At 37.5% G+C, this 19515-nt stretch overlaps 1 non-coding gene across 1 annotated transcript; it reads right to left on the reverse strand.

Annotated features, from left to right (window-relative positions):
- Nucleotides 1–14366: 14366 nt before the first annotated feature.
- Nucleotides 14367–14474, reverse strand: LOC112781744 (small nucleolar RNA R71). Its single transcript, XR_003192504.1, has one exon. It is a non-coding gene; the product is annotated as a small nucleolar RNA R71 (small nucleolar RNA).
- Nucleotides 14475–19515: the final 5041 nt, after the last annotated feature.

Below are 19515 nucleotides of genomic sequence, written 5' to 3' on the forward strand. Positions count from 1 at the left end.
GAATTATCCCATCTGGAGTTAAGCTACGAATTTTGTCCTTTACTTTATCTCCCAGGGATTTGGGTAGTCCGGCTAAGAATTTCTCCTTCCAGAAGGACTGTTGACTGTCTTCTCTGGTATAGACCCTAGTAAGAAAGGTGTATTTGTACCATCTAAAGTCAGACAAGGTTTTACATCTGAGATTGGAAAGTAATTCAGCAGAATGATCTTTCCAAAGATATGGATCACCTATGAAGTGGCTTGCTATAGTAAAGATTAAGGTGTTAATCGCATCAGGGATAGGTTCCCCGTCATCTCCAATGATGGGTTCATTTTGATCGTTAACTTTTATGGCAGAGAAGATAACTTATTTTTGGTCATCAGAAAGGTAGTCATCCCACCATCCTTTGAGTTGACCGGAGAATCCGGAAACAATAACATTGGCTATTGCTTCCTCAGAGATGTCGTGAGCAGCTTGAAAGGCTGTGCCAACCATGGTCATATGCTGAAGCATATTTATGATATTGTATTCAGTTTTGCCATCTATGTTCCATTCATATACATTATTGGCATTGAAGCTAACAAAACCTAGTTCCCGTTCTTCAAGAGCTAGATCAGGAGCAGACATCCGATTATAACTAATCGTAGAGGGTTTGGTTAAACCCTTCCACTTAGTCATGGAATTGGTCATGATTGGGCTAACTTTGAGAGATGATTTACCTGAGTCATCACTTTGATCAGAAGAAGACTCATTAGAATCTTGGTTAAGGGCATTAATGGCTTTGGATGCACGGGTTTGTATCCGAGATGTAGATTTACCAGAGTTTGTAGGAGTTTCAGGGACAGTATTAAGGCGATTTAAAAGTTGGTCGATCTTTTGAATGACTTCTGAATCACCAGATTCTTGTTTTAAAATAGAAGTTTTAAGACTTTGTTTAGCCTTGCTACTCATTTTGAAAGGTTTAAAAAGTGGTTTTTCAATAGTTTTGGAAGTAGAGGCTTCAGGAGCATTTTTCAAAGATAAAAGAGATCCTGAAGATGAAAGGTTGTCACCTAGACATTGTAAAAATCTATTAGTATAATTTGATTGCTCAATGAGATTTTTAATATCTTTTGGGGCAACAGCTTCATCTACATTCTTCGTTTTAAATGGAGAGGCCATAACTGGGTTATGTCCTTCCGTATTTGAAATAATAAAAGATCCTTTTGGAGGAAATTCAGATCTGACTAAATTTCCATCTTAACTTTCCAGGTTGAAATAACATTTGCTGATGATGAAAGTTTTTTATTTTTAAAAGGATAATTGATATTTTTTTTGATGGAATAAGCATGAAACCATTCGAGGAAAGGAATATGCATTTTCACTTCATTGAGAAAACTATAATATTTTTCTTTGAATGATGAAATTTGGGAAGCTGTATATGTACGTAAATACCATTCTCTATAGAGATCATACTCCTTAAAGTAAAGATTATTACGTAGAGCTTCTCTATTTATGACAAATTTTGTCCTATTCATGGGTACCATCATTCATAGAAGAACATGTTGGAGATTGAATAGATTTAGAAGATTGTAATTCAACATCATCATCGATAGTTTGATAAAATGGTTGAGAAATGTTTGAATTATTTTGTATTCCTGAAATGTTAATTCCAGTATTAACAGATCTTGGAATTTTACTTGAAAACTGAGATTGTGAAGTCATAGAAAAAGATCTTCTTGCTGAAGCAAAATCATTAGATGTTCCTACTTCAGATCTTGAAGAAAAAGAGTTTCGTCTGTCGAAGAAAATCTCTACTTTCCCTGATTCATCTTGTTTTATTTCTCGCAAGAGAGGTGCTTGTCTAGGTTGTGTTGGAATGGCTCGATCAATTGACCATGACTGGGAAAGATCAATTTTATCCCACTTAATGAGCCTTGGGACCGTGACGTTGGCCTTTGTCATGTCTGTGACAAACAAAGTGGTTTCACGATCTTGGGATTTAAGAAGGACTTTGGAATTACAAGTGTTCATGACCTTGTATTGAATCCTGTAGATTAAAGCAGCTGGGATGGATCCTTCTTTCATGTTAAGACCATGAATTTGGATGTTTAGGAAAAGAGAGTCAAGGATGTTGAGATCTAACAAACTGACCGTTTTGTTTGGAAATAGTTGAAGTAAACCGGATCGTGTCCAAGGCTTGTTTCAACCGTTCTGATCAAGGAATCTTAGAAATCATTGTGCCTAATGTCTCTAAGACACATAAGGATTGAAGCATTCAAACCTTCTCTGATGAGAGGCTTGACAACAACTTGGACACACCCTATGTGAAGATATTTGTAGTGACGGGCATGTTCTCTGACAGATTGTTTGGTTAAAGATAGAATTTCTCACCAGAGTCTGGTCCTAGAGGAATATTATTTTCAGCAGTTTTGATAATGTAATCAAATTTTCTTTTGTTGTCCTCAGGGACATATAACTCATCTTGAGGGATATTGGGTATTTCCCAATTGTCTATGGCTTGATTGATATCTTCGAAGCAAACTTCTTCTTCGAAGATGTTATGTTTGGGAGAAAGTTCCTCAATCCGAGTTACTTTCTCAGTAAGAGGATTGGAAGATGAATGGGATAAAGAAGAAAATGATGAAGATCCTCCAATGGAGAGATGTCTAAAAAGAGAACGGAAGAGTTTAGACATATTTTTCAAAAATCTGATATCATTGCCCTCCTTTGGTTCAGAAAGAACATATATATTATCACTAAACTATCACTCAAATTTTGAATATGGGAATTATAACTCTTTTTTTTTGCAATCTTTAAATCCATAGCCACCAGGAGTTCTTACGTTCGGATCTTATCACTTTCAAGAACATCGTCAAATTAGTCTTACTGCCCAACAACAAGGGTCTTACTGCTACAGTTCCTTTAAGTGTTAAGATTACATCTATAACCCACACGAGACAATACAAATTTTATCTTGAAAATTATATTTCCTTTCAGAGATGAGAAATCCTTATTATTTACTTATGCAAACAAATAGATAAGTAGTTAAGCGGATGAACTGAAATGGGAGCTCCCATTTCAGAAGTCAAATCAAATCAAATATTACACACCTAGGGCGGCTCCACCTCTAAGGGTAGCTCTTTCCTCTAGTGTGCTCATACGGTATAACAGATCTAACGTGTGGCCTACACGTTAGGCTAGCAATGCCCCTGCTAGCTGAGGTCTGAGCCAGATGCATCTAGGTTAACGTCATAACCGGCGTTAACTACGGTTTTCTAGTCAGAGTCTCCCAAACCAATCCATATAAAAATCTCTAATGCTTATAACATACTACTAAATTCCATATCAAATCAAATATATATAAGATTGCATACTAAACTTTAATTAAAATTCAATAAAGTCAAATAAAAAAACATGTATGCTTTACAAAATATATAAATATCGTCTCGTGTGTATTTTTATAAAATTATAAGTTTCACAAATCAATATTTATTTCAAAAATTCAAAAATCACACTAATCAAACATTCTTAAACTACAAAAATAATGATTCAACATAAATATTGATAATAATATATTTAAAAACAATTATAGACATAATATCCACTCACAACTTGATTCCAAAGAACCAGAAGCAACTCTGAGCGCGTTAACGAGCTACCAAATGATGTCCAATAACTCTACAACCTATGATGTACGGACACTGAGACGGACACGGGACACGACACGACACGGGACACGCCGACACGCGAATTTTAAAATCTTACATGACACGGGGACACGCATATATATAAAATATAAAGTATTTTTTAGATAAATTGTAATGATATTTTGATATTTTATTGATATTAAAATATAAATTAAAATTTTTAATTATTTTAATGTCTTATTTTAATTATATCAAGTATTTAAAATATTTTTTGTTTTAATAAATAATAATATATACTATATCTAAATTTATTTTAAGAATATATGTTAAGAATAAGACTGGACACGTGGACACGTGATGGTATTTAGGTGTGTCCAAACGTGTCCGGAAAAGAATTTTTTATTTTTTATTAAGACACGGTTGGACACAGCAGACACGCGTGTCGGACGAGTGTCGGTGAGTGTCGTGTCCGGAATGTGTCCGACACGCGGACACGATAACTCAGTGAAGTGTCCGTGCTTCATAGTCTACAACTCTAAAAATATGACAATAATGATATTTGTGAGCTACTAATATTGTCAATTAACATAACCTTACTCACTTTCACAAAAGCCCCAAATTTTCTAACCTAATAACCCTAATTTTGGATTTTGTTATACCCACAAGTATAGGAATGCTAAAAATTTGAGATATAGCTAATTATTGAGTCAAAGTGTTACCTTGAATCCTCAATAATAACCGGAACTCAAAAGTTGAATACTTCCCTCACTAATTAAGTTTAAACTCCATGATTTAGGGTTGTGATAAATAAAATTTGAATGAATAAAATAGAGAAGAGAAGGAGAAGGAAGTAAAATGAAAGACGTGGGTTTAATGATAGTGTGTGATTGCAAGAAGAAGAGATGAGAAGATGGAAGAGATGAATAAGAAAGAAGGGAAGAGGAAGAGAGGGTTTTAGGTTTTGTTGCTGGAAAGAAATAAAAAAGTGAAAGAAGGAAGGCGGAAGAGGGGGTCTTCGACGGATGGGGGAGAGGGAAAGAAAATTTAAGTGGGGGCATGCGCCCCCCACGTGCATTCCTTCCTTTTTTTTGGTCATTACATTCTCTCCCCCTTAAGAAATTCAGTCCCTGAATTTTAAACTTATATGATAATTACCTTTAGTTTCAAACAAATACGGATACTTGTCACGCATGACATCCTCAATCTCACAAGTTACTTCTTCTTTGGAATGGTTTTTCCAAACAACTTTCACAGATGCTATCTCTTTAGAGCGTAGTTTCTTTACTTGCCGATCAATTATAGCCTCTGGTTCCTCTTCAAAAGATAAATCCTTCTTTATCTCTATGGCTTGTGGTGCGAGCACATGAGATGGGTCAGGAAGGTATTTGTGCAACATTGATACGTGAAAGACTGGATGAATCTTAGACAATTCAGGCGGCAATGCCATGCAGTAAGCGATTGTACCTATTCTATCCAGTATTTCAAATGGACTAATGTGGCGAGGATTAAGCTTGCCTCTTTCTCCAAACCTTATCACTCCCTTCATAGACGACACTGACGTGGCAGAAATTGGCGAGTTAAGAAATTATTGTAAGAGATACGTTGCAAGTACAGCTCTTAACTAACCAAAAATCTGCTTATCAATTTAGAAGGGTTGTCACAAATTAAAATTAAAATACTGGGAGTATGAATCTCAGGTCGTCTCCCAACGAGTTGCAGAAAGATGTGTTGTTTTATTAATCAGATGTTTTCTAAAAAAATGGTTGAGTTGATAAACAGGAAATTAAATCAGAGAATTTATGTAATTTAAATAAAAACCTTGACCGGGAGTAGATTAGTTGGAAGCCCTATCCTTGATGGAGTTCTCCCAAGATAAAGTGATAATTAAAGGTTGCATGCTCAGTTATCCTTTACTAGATAAAGGAAAGTTAAGCAAGTTGGAAGTCAGTTTCTATTCACCAGTTCTAATCCTCTCCCTTGGGAAGGACTAGTGTCAGTGTTTAGAAGGCGACCCAACACGAAACCCAACTATAATTTTACTCTTGAGCATCCAACTCAAGGTCCTCCTTTCAATCAACTCCCAATCAAGTTATGGAACTACTCGCTCATTATGATTGTAAAGTCCACGAAATAAGAAAAGGAAATATTGAAAGACATGATAAATAATAATCAAAAGGATCAATTAAAAATTAAAAATAGTCTTGTATTAATAAATTTTAAAAATAATCCAATAATAATTCTGAGTAAATGAAAGATATGGAAGAGTAAGTGACAAGTAAGGAAACAAACTAGAATGACGAAGTCTTGATGGAAGTAATAACTCTTCTCAATATCCCAGTCCAAAAAGCAATAAAATCAAAATCCTAAGAACTATGAATGTGTAGAGAGAAAACCTAGAGGAGGAGTAAAGTTAGATCTAAAACTAAAATTATGCAGAATGAATGTTGTTCTCTAGTCTTTGCATGTTCCCTGGCTCTAATATGCTTTTCTGGGTCAAAAACTGGGTCAAAACAGAGCCCAAAATCGCCCCCAGCAAATTCTGCAGATTCTACAGATCGCGCATGTCACGCGATCGCGTCATCCAGCGTTTTGCCTTGCCACGCGTGCGTGTCGTCTACGCCTTCGCGTCACTTGTGCAGTTTCCAATCCATGCGTTCGCGTCAGGCACGCGAGTGCGTCACTGCAATTTCCTCTATTTTGCGCGGTCGCGTGAGCCATGCGTCCGCGTCACTTCTTGCTGGTAATCTCCTCAATTTCTTGTGTTCCTTCCATTTTTGCAAGCTTCCTTTCCAATCTCCAAGTCATTCATGCCCTATAAAGCCTGAAACACTTGACACACAGATCACGACATCGAATGGAATAAAGGAGAATTAAAGTATATAATTAAAAGTCTCTAGGAAGCAAGTTTTCAACCATGAAGTAATTTCGGAAAGGAATTGTAATTACATGCTAATTTAATGAATAAGTGGGTAGAGATTTGATAAAACCACACAATTAAGCACAATATAAACCATAAAATAATGGTTTATCAACCTCCCCACACTTAGACTCATGCTTAACTGAAGGAGGTAAAATAAATGAGTAGGAACATGTAAAACTCATGCAATGCAATGCAACCTATACATGTGAATGCAACTATATGATTCTTGTCCACTTGGTCAAAATAAATAAGCTCTTCAAGATAATCGCAAATCAAATTCCACTAATTCAATTCTTCATATAGTAACAACGGAAAAAAAATGCAAGAAGGTAGCTCATGAAAGCAGGGAACATAGAATTTAAGCATTGAACCCTCACTGAAGATGTATGTATGCTCTAGTCTCTCTAGTGTATAGGGTAATCACTCTATCCTTCTCTAATCATGCTTTCTAATTTTTGTTCTTCACCTAACCAATCAACAACATTTAATATACCAATGCAAATATCATGAGGTCTTTTCAAGGTTGTAATGGGGCCAAGGTAAGGGTAAGGGTACATATATGACTAAGTAAGCTTATAAATTGAATCTTTAATTAACCCAAGCTTTCACCTAACACATATATATATTCTTTATAACTTAAATTCCACACCTAGCTACCCAAAATTTTCTTTTTCACATTCCTTACTCATGTATCAACTTTTATTTTAATTTTATCATATATGCATTGATCCTTAAAATTTAACTTAGCATTGGGGTAATTTTGTTCCCTTATTTAATTATTGAATATTTTTGGAATAAATTTTTTTTATAATAAAAAATAAACATAGTTTATCAGTGCACATAGATTTTTAATTTTTTTATAGTTTCACATGAGTAGGCACCCAAATTCCCATTATATTATCATGACACATTCCCTTATTATCTTTTGTTCCCACAATTTTCCCATACTTAATTAACACACAATTCTATCTTAAGCTAACTAAAGATTCAATTGGGATATATAATTGTTTTTCCGCTTAAGGCTAGTGATGTGGTAAAATAAAGAACAAATGGGATTTAAAGGCTCAAAGTGGCTAACAAAGGTAACTTAAAGGGTAGGCTTATTTGGGATAAGTGAGCTAAACAAATAATGGCCTCAATCATATGCAAGCATATAAATATATTAAACATTGGACATATAGGATGAAACAAAATATAGATTACAATCATAGAGAAGTAAACACACAAGAATAAAATAATTATGGTTAAATAATGTAACCATGTATTTAGGCTCAAAGTCTCACAGGTTGTGTGTTCTTTAGCTCAGAAACCATGTTCCAAATATAACTTCAAGCAAATTTAACATAAAAGTTTTGATTAAAATTAGTGAAATTTTGTTCTAAAAATAGGGTCTTAGAAGAAACTTATTATCTTTTCAATCAAGTAGAACATGCATGCAACTAACCTATTACTATGCAATTTATCCTATTCTACAAAAGAAAAACCAACTAAATGTCCTATTTTATTGGTGTTAGGAAAGAGAAATTACCTCCGGAAGTTAGGTACTGACCGACCTCCCCACACTTAAGGCTTTGCACCGTCCTCGGTGCAATCTGTCAGGAATAAAGGTGGGCTGGTAGCAGTATCTCCATAGTCGGGACTGTCATGGCTCCCTGTGCTGGTAAAGGAAGTGGAGTCCGGGGTGTCTGAGTCTCTGTATTTTTCCTTAAGTAGCTCCTTGAGGTATGTGAAGCGGCGCTTGTTACGGTGCTCTCTTAGCTTTGCTTTCTGATCCTGCCGACCCAACCTCTCAAGTATCAGATAGAGAAGTTGGTTTGTTGTAGGTGCTTGTGGTGTTAAAGGAGGAATATCTTCAGCTGGTTCAATAGGCTGGCTTGTAGTGGCTGCTGGAGGTCTGATATATTTCCCATTAGGGACATACTGATCATCCCGTGGGAGCATGACTTTGGTGTCCCCAGCTCTGTAGGAGACTCCGGCTGCTGAGACAAGATCCGAGACCAGGGCGGGAAAAGGTAAGTTGCCCGCAATTTGTACGTGTCCCATGACATTCCGGATGTGTCTTGGGAGGTTCAGAGGCTGGTCTGTAAGGATGCACCATAGCAGAACGGCCATGTCTACAGTGAAGGAGGACTCGTGAGTGCTTGGACAGACGTAATGGGACATAATCTGTGCCCATACGCGAGCCTCCAAGGTAAGTGCGGAAGCCGATATTCCCTTAGGACGGGAACGATGGTATCCGTAGATCCATCTTCTGCCAGGTAGTGCGATAACTCTGAGAACAGTGTCCCAGTCGAATTGGTACATCTGGCGCTTGAGTGAGGCTTCTTGAAATGGGTCCAGTCCTTCTGGAGTAGGGGGAAGAGCTAAAGCTCGCTGAATGGCCTCTTCTGTAATGGGGACTTGCTTCTGACAGACATAGACAGACTGCAGGGTTGGCAGGTGAAAATTAGAGTAGAACTCGACTACCCAAGAAAGATTAACCTGCTGTGGCTGTCTCTGTAGGAAACCCCAATGTCTTCGTTCAATTTGTGGCTCAACAAATTCAGCAATACGGGTCGGGAGGATAAGAAGGTATTCGTTGTTGTAACTCCTTGCTGCTAGGATAGGGAACATCTGCTCACAGTAGCGATTGGTAAATCACGCAGTGTCCTTTGCTGGAAAGGCTTTCTCCTTTTCATCCACCTTTATAATCCTCTTAATTCTTTTTGTTGAGGGCTTAACTGTAGTTGAAGATGGCTCTGTCACTAATGCTTCTTTTGTTCCTCTTCTTGTTGGTGGTTTGGGAGTAGCTTTCTCCTTGCCTTTCTTGGTGGCCATCCTAAAAGAAAGAAAAGAGAAAGTATGTTAAAATGTCAAGGGATAGAGCAAGGAAGAGAACGGGAAAGGTGGTAATTAATGCACATTAAAAGATGAATGAGGTTAACACATGGTCATGACTACATGTGAAAAATCATCAACGGAAAAGAGCAAGTGCATATAATGACAATTAAATGCAAGGTGTTTATTGGCATGCAGGCAAAGACATGAGTAGCATAGATCAAGCATTCAATGTCCATGTTAGATTACCAATCCGTTCAAATTAATAACCTGTATGTAATAACAATTATATTAAATTAATAATACATAAAAAGGGTTTTGTGAAAAGCAAGCATTTAGAGTAGTAGAATAAAAGAAATCTAAAAATAGTGCACAATGCCATACGGGCGTTTTCACAAACACATAGCATGCATGGTAAATAAGCTATTGAAAGTATTAAATTGAACATGCAAGCAACCGTTTTAAAAAGTAATATATATTTGTCAAACAATTCCTGAATAATTCACAAGCAAATCATAGGAAAGAATAGTGACCCTAATAAATTTCCAACACCAATTAAAAGAAAAAAAAAAGAAAAAGAAAACATGGATAATGCAAGTAAAAAGAAAAAGAGAAAGATAACATAAAAAGAAGAAGAATAAAAAAGTAAGGAGGGAAGAAAAAAAGAAAAAACCTTGATAATGGTGGTGAGAGAGAAAAAGTAGAAGGTGAGAAAGAAGGAAGAAGGAAGATAGAAGAAAGAAAGAAAGAAGAAGGGAAAAGAAAAAGTAGGATTTGGGGAAGAGAAAGATAAGATATTTTGGCAGATTAGGGTAAGCTGTGCGGCACAAGCGACGCGGACGCGCGGGGTACGCGTTCACGCAAATTGCGCTTATATGAATTGACGCGGTCGCGTCGGTCATGCGGACGTGATGAGCGGATAATTTATACGCTTTTTGGCACTGTTTTTAGTATGTTTCTAGTAGGATCTAGTTACTTTTAGGGATGTTTTCATTAGTTTTTATGTTAAATTCACATTTCTGGACTTTACTATGAGTTTGTGTGTTTTCTGTGATTTCAGATATTTTCTGGCTGAAATTGAGGGACTTGAGCAAAAATCAGATTCAGAGGTTGAAGAAGGACTGCTGATGCTGTTGGATTCTGACCTCCCTGCACTCAAAGTGGATTTTCTGGAGCTACAGAACTCTAAATGGCGCGCTTCCAATTGCGTTGGAAAGTAGACTTCCAGGGCTTTCCAGAAATGTATAATAATCCATATTTTGGCCAATAATAGATGACGTAAACTGGCGTTCAACGCTAGCTTTCTACCCAAATCTGGCGTCCAGCGCCAGAAAAGGAGCCAAAACCAGAGTTGAACGCCCAAACTGGCACAAAAGCTGGCGTTCAACTCCAAGAAAGACTTCTACACGTGCAACACTCAGGCTCAGCCCAAACACACACCAAGTGGGCCCCGGAAGTGGATTTATGCATCAATTACTTTCTCATGTAAACCCTAGTAGCTAGTTTATTATAAATAGGACCTTTCACTATTGTATTAGACGTCTTTTTGACCATCTTGGAACGCATAGTTCTTAGACCATGGGGGCTGGCCATCTCGGCTATGCCTGGACCTTTCACTTATGTATTTTCATACGGTAGAGTTTCTGCACTCCATAGATTAAGGTGTGGAGCTCTGCTGTTCCTCAAAGATTAATGCAAATTACTACTGTTTTCTATTCAATTCATCTTATTTCGCTTCTAAGATATCCATTCGTACCCAAGAACATGATGAAGGTGATGATTATGTGACGCTCATTATCTTTATCCCTTATGAACGCGTGCCTGACAAACACTTCCGTTCTACGTGCAACAAGCTAGAATGAATATCTCTTAGATCTCTTAATCGGAATCTTTGTGGCGTAAGCTAGAATGATGGCGGCATTCAAGAGAATCCGGAAAGTCTAAACCTTGTCTGTGGTATTTCGAGTAGGATTCAATGATTGAATGACTGTGACGAGCTTCAAACTCGCGATTGTTGGGCGTTAGTGACAGACGCAAAAGGAGGGTGAATCCTATTCCAACATGATCGAGAACCGACAGATGATTAGCCGTGCTGTGACAGAGCATGTGAGCATATTTTTCACTGAGAGGAGGGGATGTAGCCACTGACAACGGTGATGCCCTTGCATAAAGCCACCCATGGAAAGGAGTAAGACTGATTGGATGAAGATAGCAGGAAAGCAGAGGTTCAGAGGAACGAAAGCATCTCCATTCGCTTATCTGAAATTCCTACCAATGATTTACATAAGTACCTCTATCCCTATTCTATTATTTAGTATTCAAAAACACCATTATCAATTTATAACTACCTAACTGAGATTTGCAAGGTGACCATAGCTTGCTTCATACCAACAATCTCCGTGGGATTCGACCCTTACTCACGTAAGGTATTACTTGGACGACCCAGTGCACTTGCTGGTTAGTTGTATCGAAGTTGTGAACCATGGTATTGGCACCAAGTTTTTGGCGCCGTTGCCGGGGACTTAATTGTTCCTGTTTGGCGCCAAGAATCGTCTGAGATCCAAATCCCGGCAACAACACCAAGTTTTTGGCGCCGTTGTGGGGATTGTTCGAGTTTGGACAACTGACGGTTCATCTTGTTGCTCAGATTAGGTAACTTTCTTTTCGTTTTCTTTTCAAAAATTTTTCAAAAATATTTCAAAATTTTCTCATCTGTTTTCGGAAAAAATAATATAAAAAATGTTTTCAAAAATTTTATTCAAAATTTTTAAGAATGAATTCTAGTGTTTCATGAAGCATGTGAAGCCTGGCTGGCTATAAAGCCATGTCTAAATTTATTTGGACTGAGGCTTCCACCTGTCAAAGAAGAAAACTTATATGCCTGATTTGAATCCTGCTGAAGCTTGGCTGGCCATTGGCCATGTCTAGTGTTTTGGACTGAAGCTTTCATTGAAAGCTTGGCTAGCTAGTGAGCCATGTCTAATTCCTGGACTGAAGCTTTAGACTAACATGGCAAGATTCCTGGAATTCATATTAAAAATTTTAGAATCCTTATTTTTCTTTTTCAATTAATTTTTCGAAAAATCCAAAAAAATTAGAAAATCATAAAAATAAAAAATATCTTGTGTTTCTTGTTTGAGTCAATGGTCATGTCATAAGTTTGGTATCATTTGCATGTGCATCTTGCATTTTTCGAAAATTTCATGCATTCATAGTGTTCTTCATGATCTTCAAGTTGTTCTTGGTAAGTCTTCTTGTTTGATCTTGATGATTTTTTGTTTTGTGTCTTTTCATGTTTATCATATGCATTCTTGAATTCTTAGTGTCTAAGCATTAAAGAATTCTAAGTTTGGTGTCTTGCATGTTTTCTTTGCATTAAAAATTTTTCAAAATTGTGTCTATGATGTTCATCTTGACATTCATAGTGTTCTTGGTGTTCATCTTGACATTCATAGCATTCTTGCATGCATCACATGTTTTGATCTAAAAATTTCATGCATTGCATCATTTTAGTGTTTTTCTCTTGCATCATAAAAATTCAAAAATAAAAAAATATCTTTCCCTTTTTCTCTCATCAAATTCGAAAATTTGGATTGACTTTTTCAAAAATTTTTAAAATCAAATTGTTTCTCATGAGTCAAATCAAATTTTCAATTTGAAAATCTTATCTTTTTCAAAATCTTTTTCAAAAATCAAATCTTTTTTCAAAATTCTTAGTTATTTTCGAAAATTCTAAAAATATTTTTCAAAAATCTTTTTCTTATTTTTATATCAAATTTTCGAAAATAACAATAACAATTAATGTTTTGATTAAAAAATTTGAAGTTTGTTACTTGCTTGTTAAGAAAGATTCAAACTTTAAGTTCTAGAATCATATCTTGTAATTTCTTGTGAATCAAGTCATTAATTGTGATTTTAAAAATCAAATCTTTTTCAAAAACTAATTTCAATCATATCTTTTCAAAAATATCTTCTTATCTTATCTTTTTCAAAAATATCTTTTCAAAATATCTTTTCTAACTTCCTAACTTCTTATCTTTTCAAAATTTGTTTCAACTAACTAACTAACTTTTTGTTTGTTTCTTAACTTTTTCAAAACTATCTAATCAACTCTCTCTCTCTAATTTTCGAAAATATCTTCCCTCTTTTTCAAAAATTTCTTTTTTATTAACTAATTATTTTTATTTTTTATTGTAAAATTTTTCGAAAAAAAAAAATACTAACATTTTTCAAAAACTATTTTCAAAAATCACTAACTCTTTTTCAAAAATTATTTTCGAAAATTCCCTCTCCCAGCTTATTCTATTTATTTATTCATTTACTAACATCTCATCTCACATCTCTGCCATCCTCACAGTTGTGTTTCTTTCTTTACATCACATTCTATGTCTCCCTCTTTTCTTCCACTCACAAAGGGATCCCTATACTGTGGTATAAAGGATCCATATTATTAGTATTATTTTTTGTGTGCCCTCTTCTTTGTCATATGAGCAGGAGCAAGGATAAGAACATTCTTGTGGAAGCAGATCCAGAACCTGAAAGGACTCTGAAAAGGAAACTAAGAGAAGCTAAAATACAACAATCCAGAGATAACCTTTCAGAAATTTTCGAACAAGAAGAGGAGATGGCAGCCGAAAATAATAATAATGTAAGGAAGATGCTTGGTGACTTTACTGCACCTAATTCCAATTTACATGGAAGAAGCATCTCTATTCCTGCCATTGGAGCAAACAATTTTGAGCTGAAACCTCAATTAGTTTCTCTGATGCAGCAGAACTGCAAGTTTCATGGACTTCCATCTGAAGATCCTTTTCAGTTCTTAACTGAATTCTTGCAGATATGTGATACTGTTAAGACTAATGGAGTAGATCCTGAAGTCTACAGGCTCATGCTTTTCCCCTTTGCTGTAAGAGACAGAGCTAGATTATGGTTGGATTCTCAACCCAAAGACAGCCTGAACTCTTGGGATAAGCTGGTCACGGCTTTCTTAGCCAAGTACTTTCCTCCTCAAAAGCTGAGCAAGCTTAGAGCTGATGTTCAAACCTTCAGACAGAAAGAAGGTGAATCCCTCTATGAAGCTTGGGAAAGATACAAACAGTTGACCAAAAAGTGTCTTTCTGACATGCTTTCAGAATGGACCATCCTGGATATATTCTATGATGGTTTATCTGAGCTATCAAAGATGTCACTGGACACTTCTGTAGGTGGATCCATTCACCTAAAGAAAACTTCTGCAGAAGCTCAAGAACTCATTGACATGGTTGCTAATAACCAGTTCATGTACACTTCTGAAAGGAATCCTGTGTATAATGGGACGCCTATGAAGAAGGAAGTTCTTGAAATTGATACTCTGAATGCCATATTGGCTCAGAATAAAATATTGACTCAGCAAGTCAATATGATCTCTCAGAGTCTGAATAGAATGCAAGCTGCATCCAACAGTACTCAAGAGGCTTCTTATGAAGAAGAAGCTTATGATCCTGAGAACCCTGCAATAGCAGAGGTGAATTACTTAGGTGAACCTTATGGAAACACCTATAACTCATCATGGAGAAATCATCCAAATTTCTCATGGAAGGATCAAAAGCCTCAACAAGGCTTTAATAATGGTGGAAGAAACAGGTTTAGCAATAGCAAGCCTTTTCCATCATCCACTCAGCAACAGACAGAGAACTCTGAACAAAATACTTCTAATTTAGCAAATCTAGTCTCTGATCTATCTAAGGCCACTGTAAGTTTCATGAATGAAACAAGGTCTTCCATTAGAAATCTGGAAGCACAAGTGGGCCAGCTGAGTAAAAGGATCACTGAAATCCCTCCTAGTACTCTCCCAAGAAATACAGAAGAGAATCCAAAAGGAGAGTGCAAGGCCATTGACATAAGCACCATGGCCGAACCTGTGAGGAGAGGAGAGGACGTGAATCCCAAGGAGGAAGACCTCCTGGGATGTCCAGTGATCAATAAGGAGCTTCCCTCTGAGGAACAAAAGGACTCTGAGGCTCATCTAGAGACCATAGAGATTCCATTGAACCTCCTTATGCCCTTCATGAGCTCTGATGAGTATTCCTCTTCTGAAGAGAATGAGGATGTTACTGAAGAGCAAACTGCCAAGTTTCTTGGTGCAATCATGAAGCTGAATGCCAAATTATTTGGCATTGACACTTGGGAAGTTGAACCTCCCTTGTTCATCAATGAACTAAGTGATCTGGATCAACTGACATTGCCTCAGAAGAGACAGGATCCTAGAAAGTTCATAATACCCTGTACCATAGGCACCATGATCTTTAAGGCTCTGTGTGACCTTGGTTTAGGAATAAACCTCATGCCCCTCTCTGTAATAGAGAAACTGGGAATCTATGGGGTGCAAGCTGCTAAAATCTCATTAGAGATGGCAGATAGTTCAAGAAAACAGGCTTATGGACAAGTAGAGGACGTGTTAGTAAAGGTTGAGGGCCTTTACATCCCTGCTGATTTCATAGTCCTGGATACTGGAAAGGAAGAGGATGAATCCATCATCCTAGGAAGACCTTTCCTGGCCACAGCAAGAGCTGTGATTGATGTTGACAGAGGTGAAATAGTCCTTCAATGGAATGAGGACTCCCTTGTGTTTAAAACTCAAGGATCTCCCTCTGCAACCATGGAGAGGAAGCAGAAAAAGCTTCTCTCAAAGCAGAGTCAACCAGAGCCTCCACAGTCAAACTCTAAGTTTGGTGTTGGGAGGCCACAACCAAACTCTAAGTTTGGTGTTGAACTCCCATATCCAAACTCTAAGTTTGGTGTTGGAGAGTCTCAACAAAGCTCTGCACATCTGTGAGGCTCCATGAGAGCCCACTGTCAAGCTATTGACATTAAAGAAGCGCTTGTTGGGAGGCAACCCAATTTTTATTTATCTAACTATATTTTTCTTAGTTATATGTCTTTATAGGTTCATGATCATGTGGAGTCACAAAATAAATATAAAAATTGAAAACGGAATAAAAAACAGCAGAAGAAAAATCACACCCTGGAGGAGCATCTTTCTGGTGTTCAGCGCCAGAACAGAGCATGGTGCTGGCGCTGAACGCCCAAAATGGGCAGCTTCTGGGCGCTGAACGCCAAGACAGGCATGGTTCTGGCGTTCAACGCCAGAAATGGCACACAAATGGGCGTTGAACGCCCAAAATGGCCACCAACCTGGCGCTGAACGCCCAGAGTTATGTGCAAAGGCATTTTTACATGCCTAATGGGTGCAGGGATGTAAATCCTTGAACACCTCAGGATCCCCACCTACCTCCACTCACTTCTTCTCACCACTCTCTTTCACACAACCCCATAAACACTCTTCCCCAAAAACTCTTCACCAATCACCTCAAACTCTCTTCCCCATCACCTCTTCACCACTCACATCCATCCACTCTTCCCCATAAACCTACCTCATAAAATCCATCTACCTTCAAAAATTCAAAACCAATTTCCCACCCAAACCCACCCATATGGCCGAAACCTTCCCCCCTTCCTTCCCTATATAAAGCCCTCCATTCTTCATCAAATTCACACTACACACCCCTCTACACTCCTCTTGGCCGAAACCACATCTCCTTCTCCCTCTCCATATTTCTTCTTCTTCTTCTTCTATTCTTTTGTTTATTGCTCGAGGGCGAGCAATATTCTAAGTTTGGTGTGGTAAAAGCATAAGCTTTTTGTTTTTCCATTACCATTGATGGCACCTAAGACCGGAGAATCCTCTAGAAAGGGGAAGGGGAAGACAAAAGCTTCCACCTCCGAGTCATGGGAGATGGAAAGGTTCATCTCCAAAGCCCATCAAGACCACTTCTATGATGTTGTGGCCAAGAAGAAGGTGATCCCCGAGGTCCCTTTCAAACTCAAAAGAAATGAGTATCCGGAGATCCGACATGAAATTCAAAGAAGAGGTTGGGAAGTTCTAACAAATCCCATCCAACAAGTCGGCATCCTAATGGTTCAAGAGTTCTATGCCAATGCATGGATCACCAAGAACCATGATCAAAGTAAGAACCCGGATCCAAAGAACTATATTACAATGGTTCGGGGGAAATACTTGGATTTTAGTCCGGAAAATGTGAGGTTGGCGTTCAACTTGCCAAACATGGAAGAGAACGCACGCCCCTACACAAGGAGAGTCAACTTTGATCAAAGGTTGGACCAAGTCCTTATGGACATATGTGTAGAAGGAGCTCAATGGAAGATTGACTCCAAAGGCAAGCCGGTTCAACTAAGAAGATTGGACCTCAACCCTGTAGCTAGAGGATGGTTGGAGTTCATTCAATGCTCAATCATTCCCACTAGCAACCGGTCAGAAGTTACTATAGACCGGGCCATCATGATCCATAGCATCATGATTGGAGAAGAGGTGGAAGTTCATGAGATTATACCTCAAGAACTCTACAAGGTGGCTGACAAGTCCTCCACCATGGCAAGGTTAGCCTTTCCTCACCTCATTTGCCACCTCTGCAATTCGGCTAGGATTGACATAGAGGGAGATATCCTCATTAAAGAGGACAAGCCCATCACTAAGAAGAAGATGGAGCAAGCAAGAGAGCCCATTCATGGAGCTCAAGAGGCGTGTGAAGATCATCACCATGAGATCCCAGAGATGCCTCAAATGCACTTTCCTCCACAAAACTATTGGGAGCAAATCAACACCTCCCTAGGAGAATTGAGTTCCAATATGGGACAACTAAGGGTGAAACATCAAGAGCACTCCATCATGCTTCATGAAATCAGAGAAGATCTAAAAGCAATGAAGGAGGAGCAACAAAGACAAGGAAGAGACATAGAAGAGCTCAAGGACATCATTGGTTTCTCAAGAAGGAAACGCCACCATCACTAAGGTGGATTCATTCCTTGTTTTTATTTCTTCTGTTTTTTGTTTTCTATGTTATGTGATTATCTGTGTTTGTGTTTTCATTACATGATCATTAGTAGTTAGTAACTATGTCTTAAAGTTATGAATGTCCTATGAATCCATCACCTCTCTTAAATGAAAAATGTTTTAATTCAAAAGAACAAGAAGTACATGAGTTTCAAATTTATCCTTGAACTTAGCTTAATTATATTGATGTGGTAACAATGCTTCTTGTTTTCTGAATGTATGCTTGAACAGTGCATATGTCTTTTGAAGTTGTTGTTTAAGAATGCTACATATGTTGGCTCTTGAAAGAATGATGACAAGGAGACATGTTATTTGATAATCTAAAAAATCATAAAAATGATTCTTGAAGCAAGAAAAAGCAGCAAAGAACAAAGCTTGCAGAAAAAAAAAACAAAAAAATAGGCGAAAAAAATAGAAAGAAAAAGAAAAAGCAAGCAGAAAAAGCCAAGGCTCTTAAAACTAAGAGGCAAGAGCAAAAAGCCAATAACCCTTAAAACCAAAAGGCAAGGGCAAATAAAAAGGATCCCAAGGCTTTGAGCATCAGTGGATAGGAGGGCCTAAAGGAATAAAATCCTAGCCTAAGCGGCTAAACCAAGCTGTCCCTAACCATGTGCTTGTGGCGTGTAGGTGTCAAGTGAAAACTTGAGACTGAGCGGTTAAAGTCAAGGTCCAAAGCAAAAAAAAGAGTGTGCTTAAGAACCCTGGACACCTCTAATTGGGGACTTTAGCAAAGCTGAGTCACAATCTGAAAAGGTTCACCCAATTATGTGTCTGTGGCATTTATGTATCCGGTGGTAATACTGGAAAACAAAGTGCTTAGGGCCACGGCCAAGACTCATAAAGAAGCTGTGTTCAAGAATCATCATACTGAACTACGAGAATCAATAACACTATCTGAACTCTGAGTTCCTATAGATGCCAATCATTCTGAACCTCAATGGATAAAGTGAGATGCCAAAACTATTCAAGAGGCAAAAAGCTATAAGTCCTGCTCATTTGATTGGAGCTATGTTTCATTGATAGTTTAGAATTTATAGTATATTCTCTTCTTTTTATCCTATTTGATTTTCAGTTGCTTGGGGACAAGCAACAATTTAAGTTTGGTGTTGTGATGAGCGGATAATTTATACGCTTTTTGGCACTGTTTTTAGTATGTTTCTAGTAGGATCTAGTTACTTTTAGGGATGTTTTCATTAGTTTTTATGTTAAATTCACATTTCTGGACTTTACTATGAGTTTGTGTGTTTTTCTGTGATTTCAGATATTTTCTGGCTGAAAT

This window comes from Arachis hypogaea, chromosome 19 (genome assembly GCF_003086295.3).
Source record: "Arachis hypogaea cultivar Tifrunner chromosome 19, arahy.Tifrunner.gnm2.J5K5, whole genome shotgun sequence".
Taxonomy (NCBI): Eukaryota; Viridiplantae; Streptophyta; class Magnoliopsida; order Fabales; family Fabaceae; genus Arachis; species Arachis hypogaea.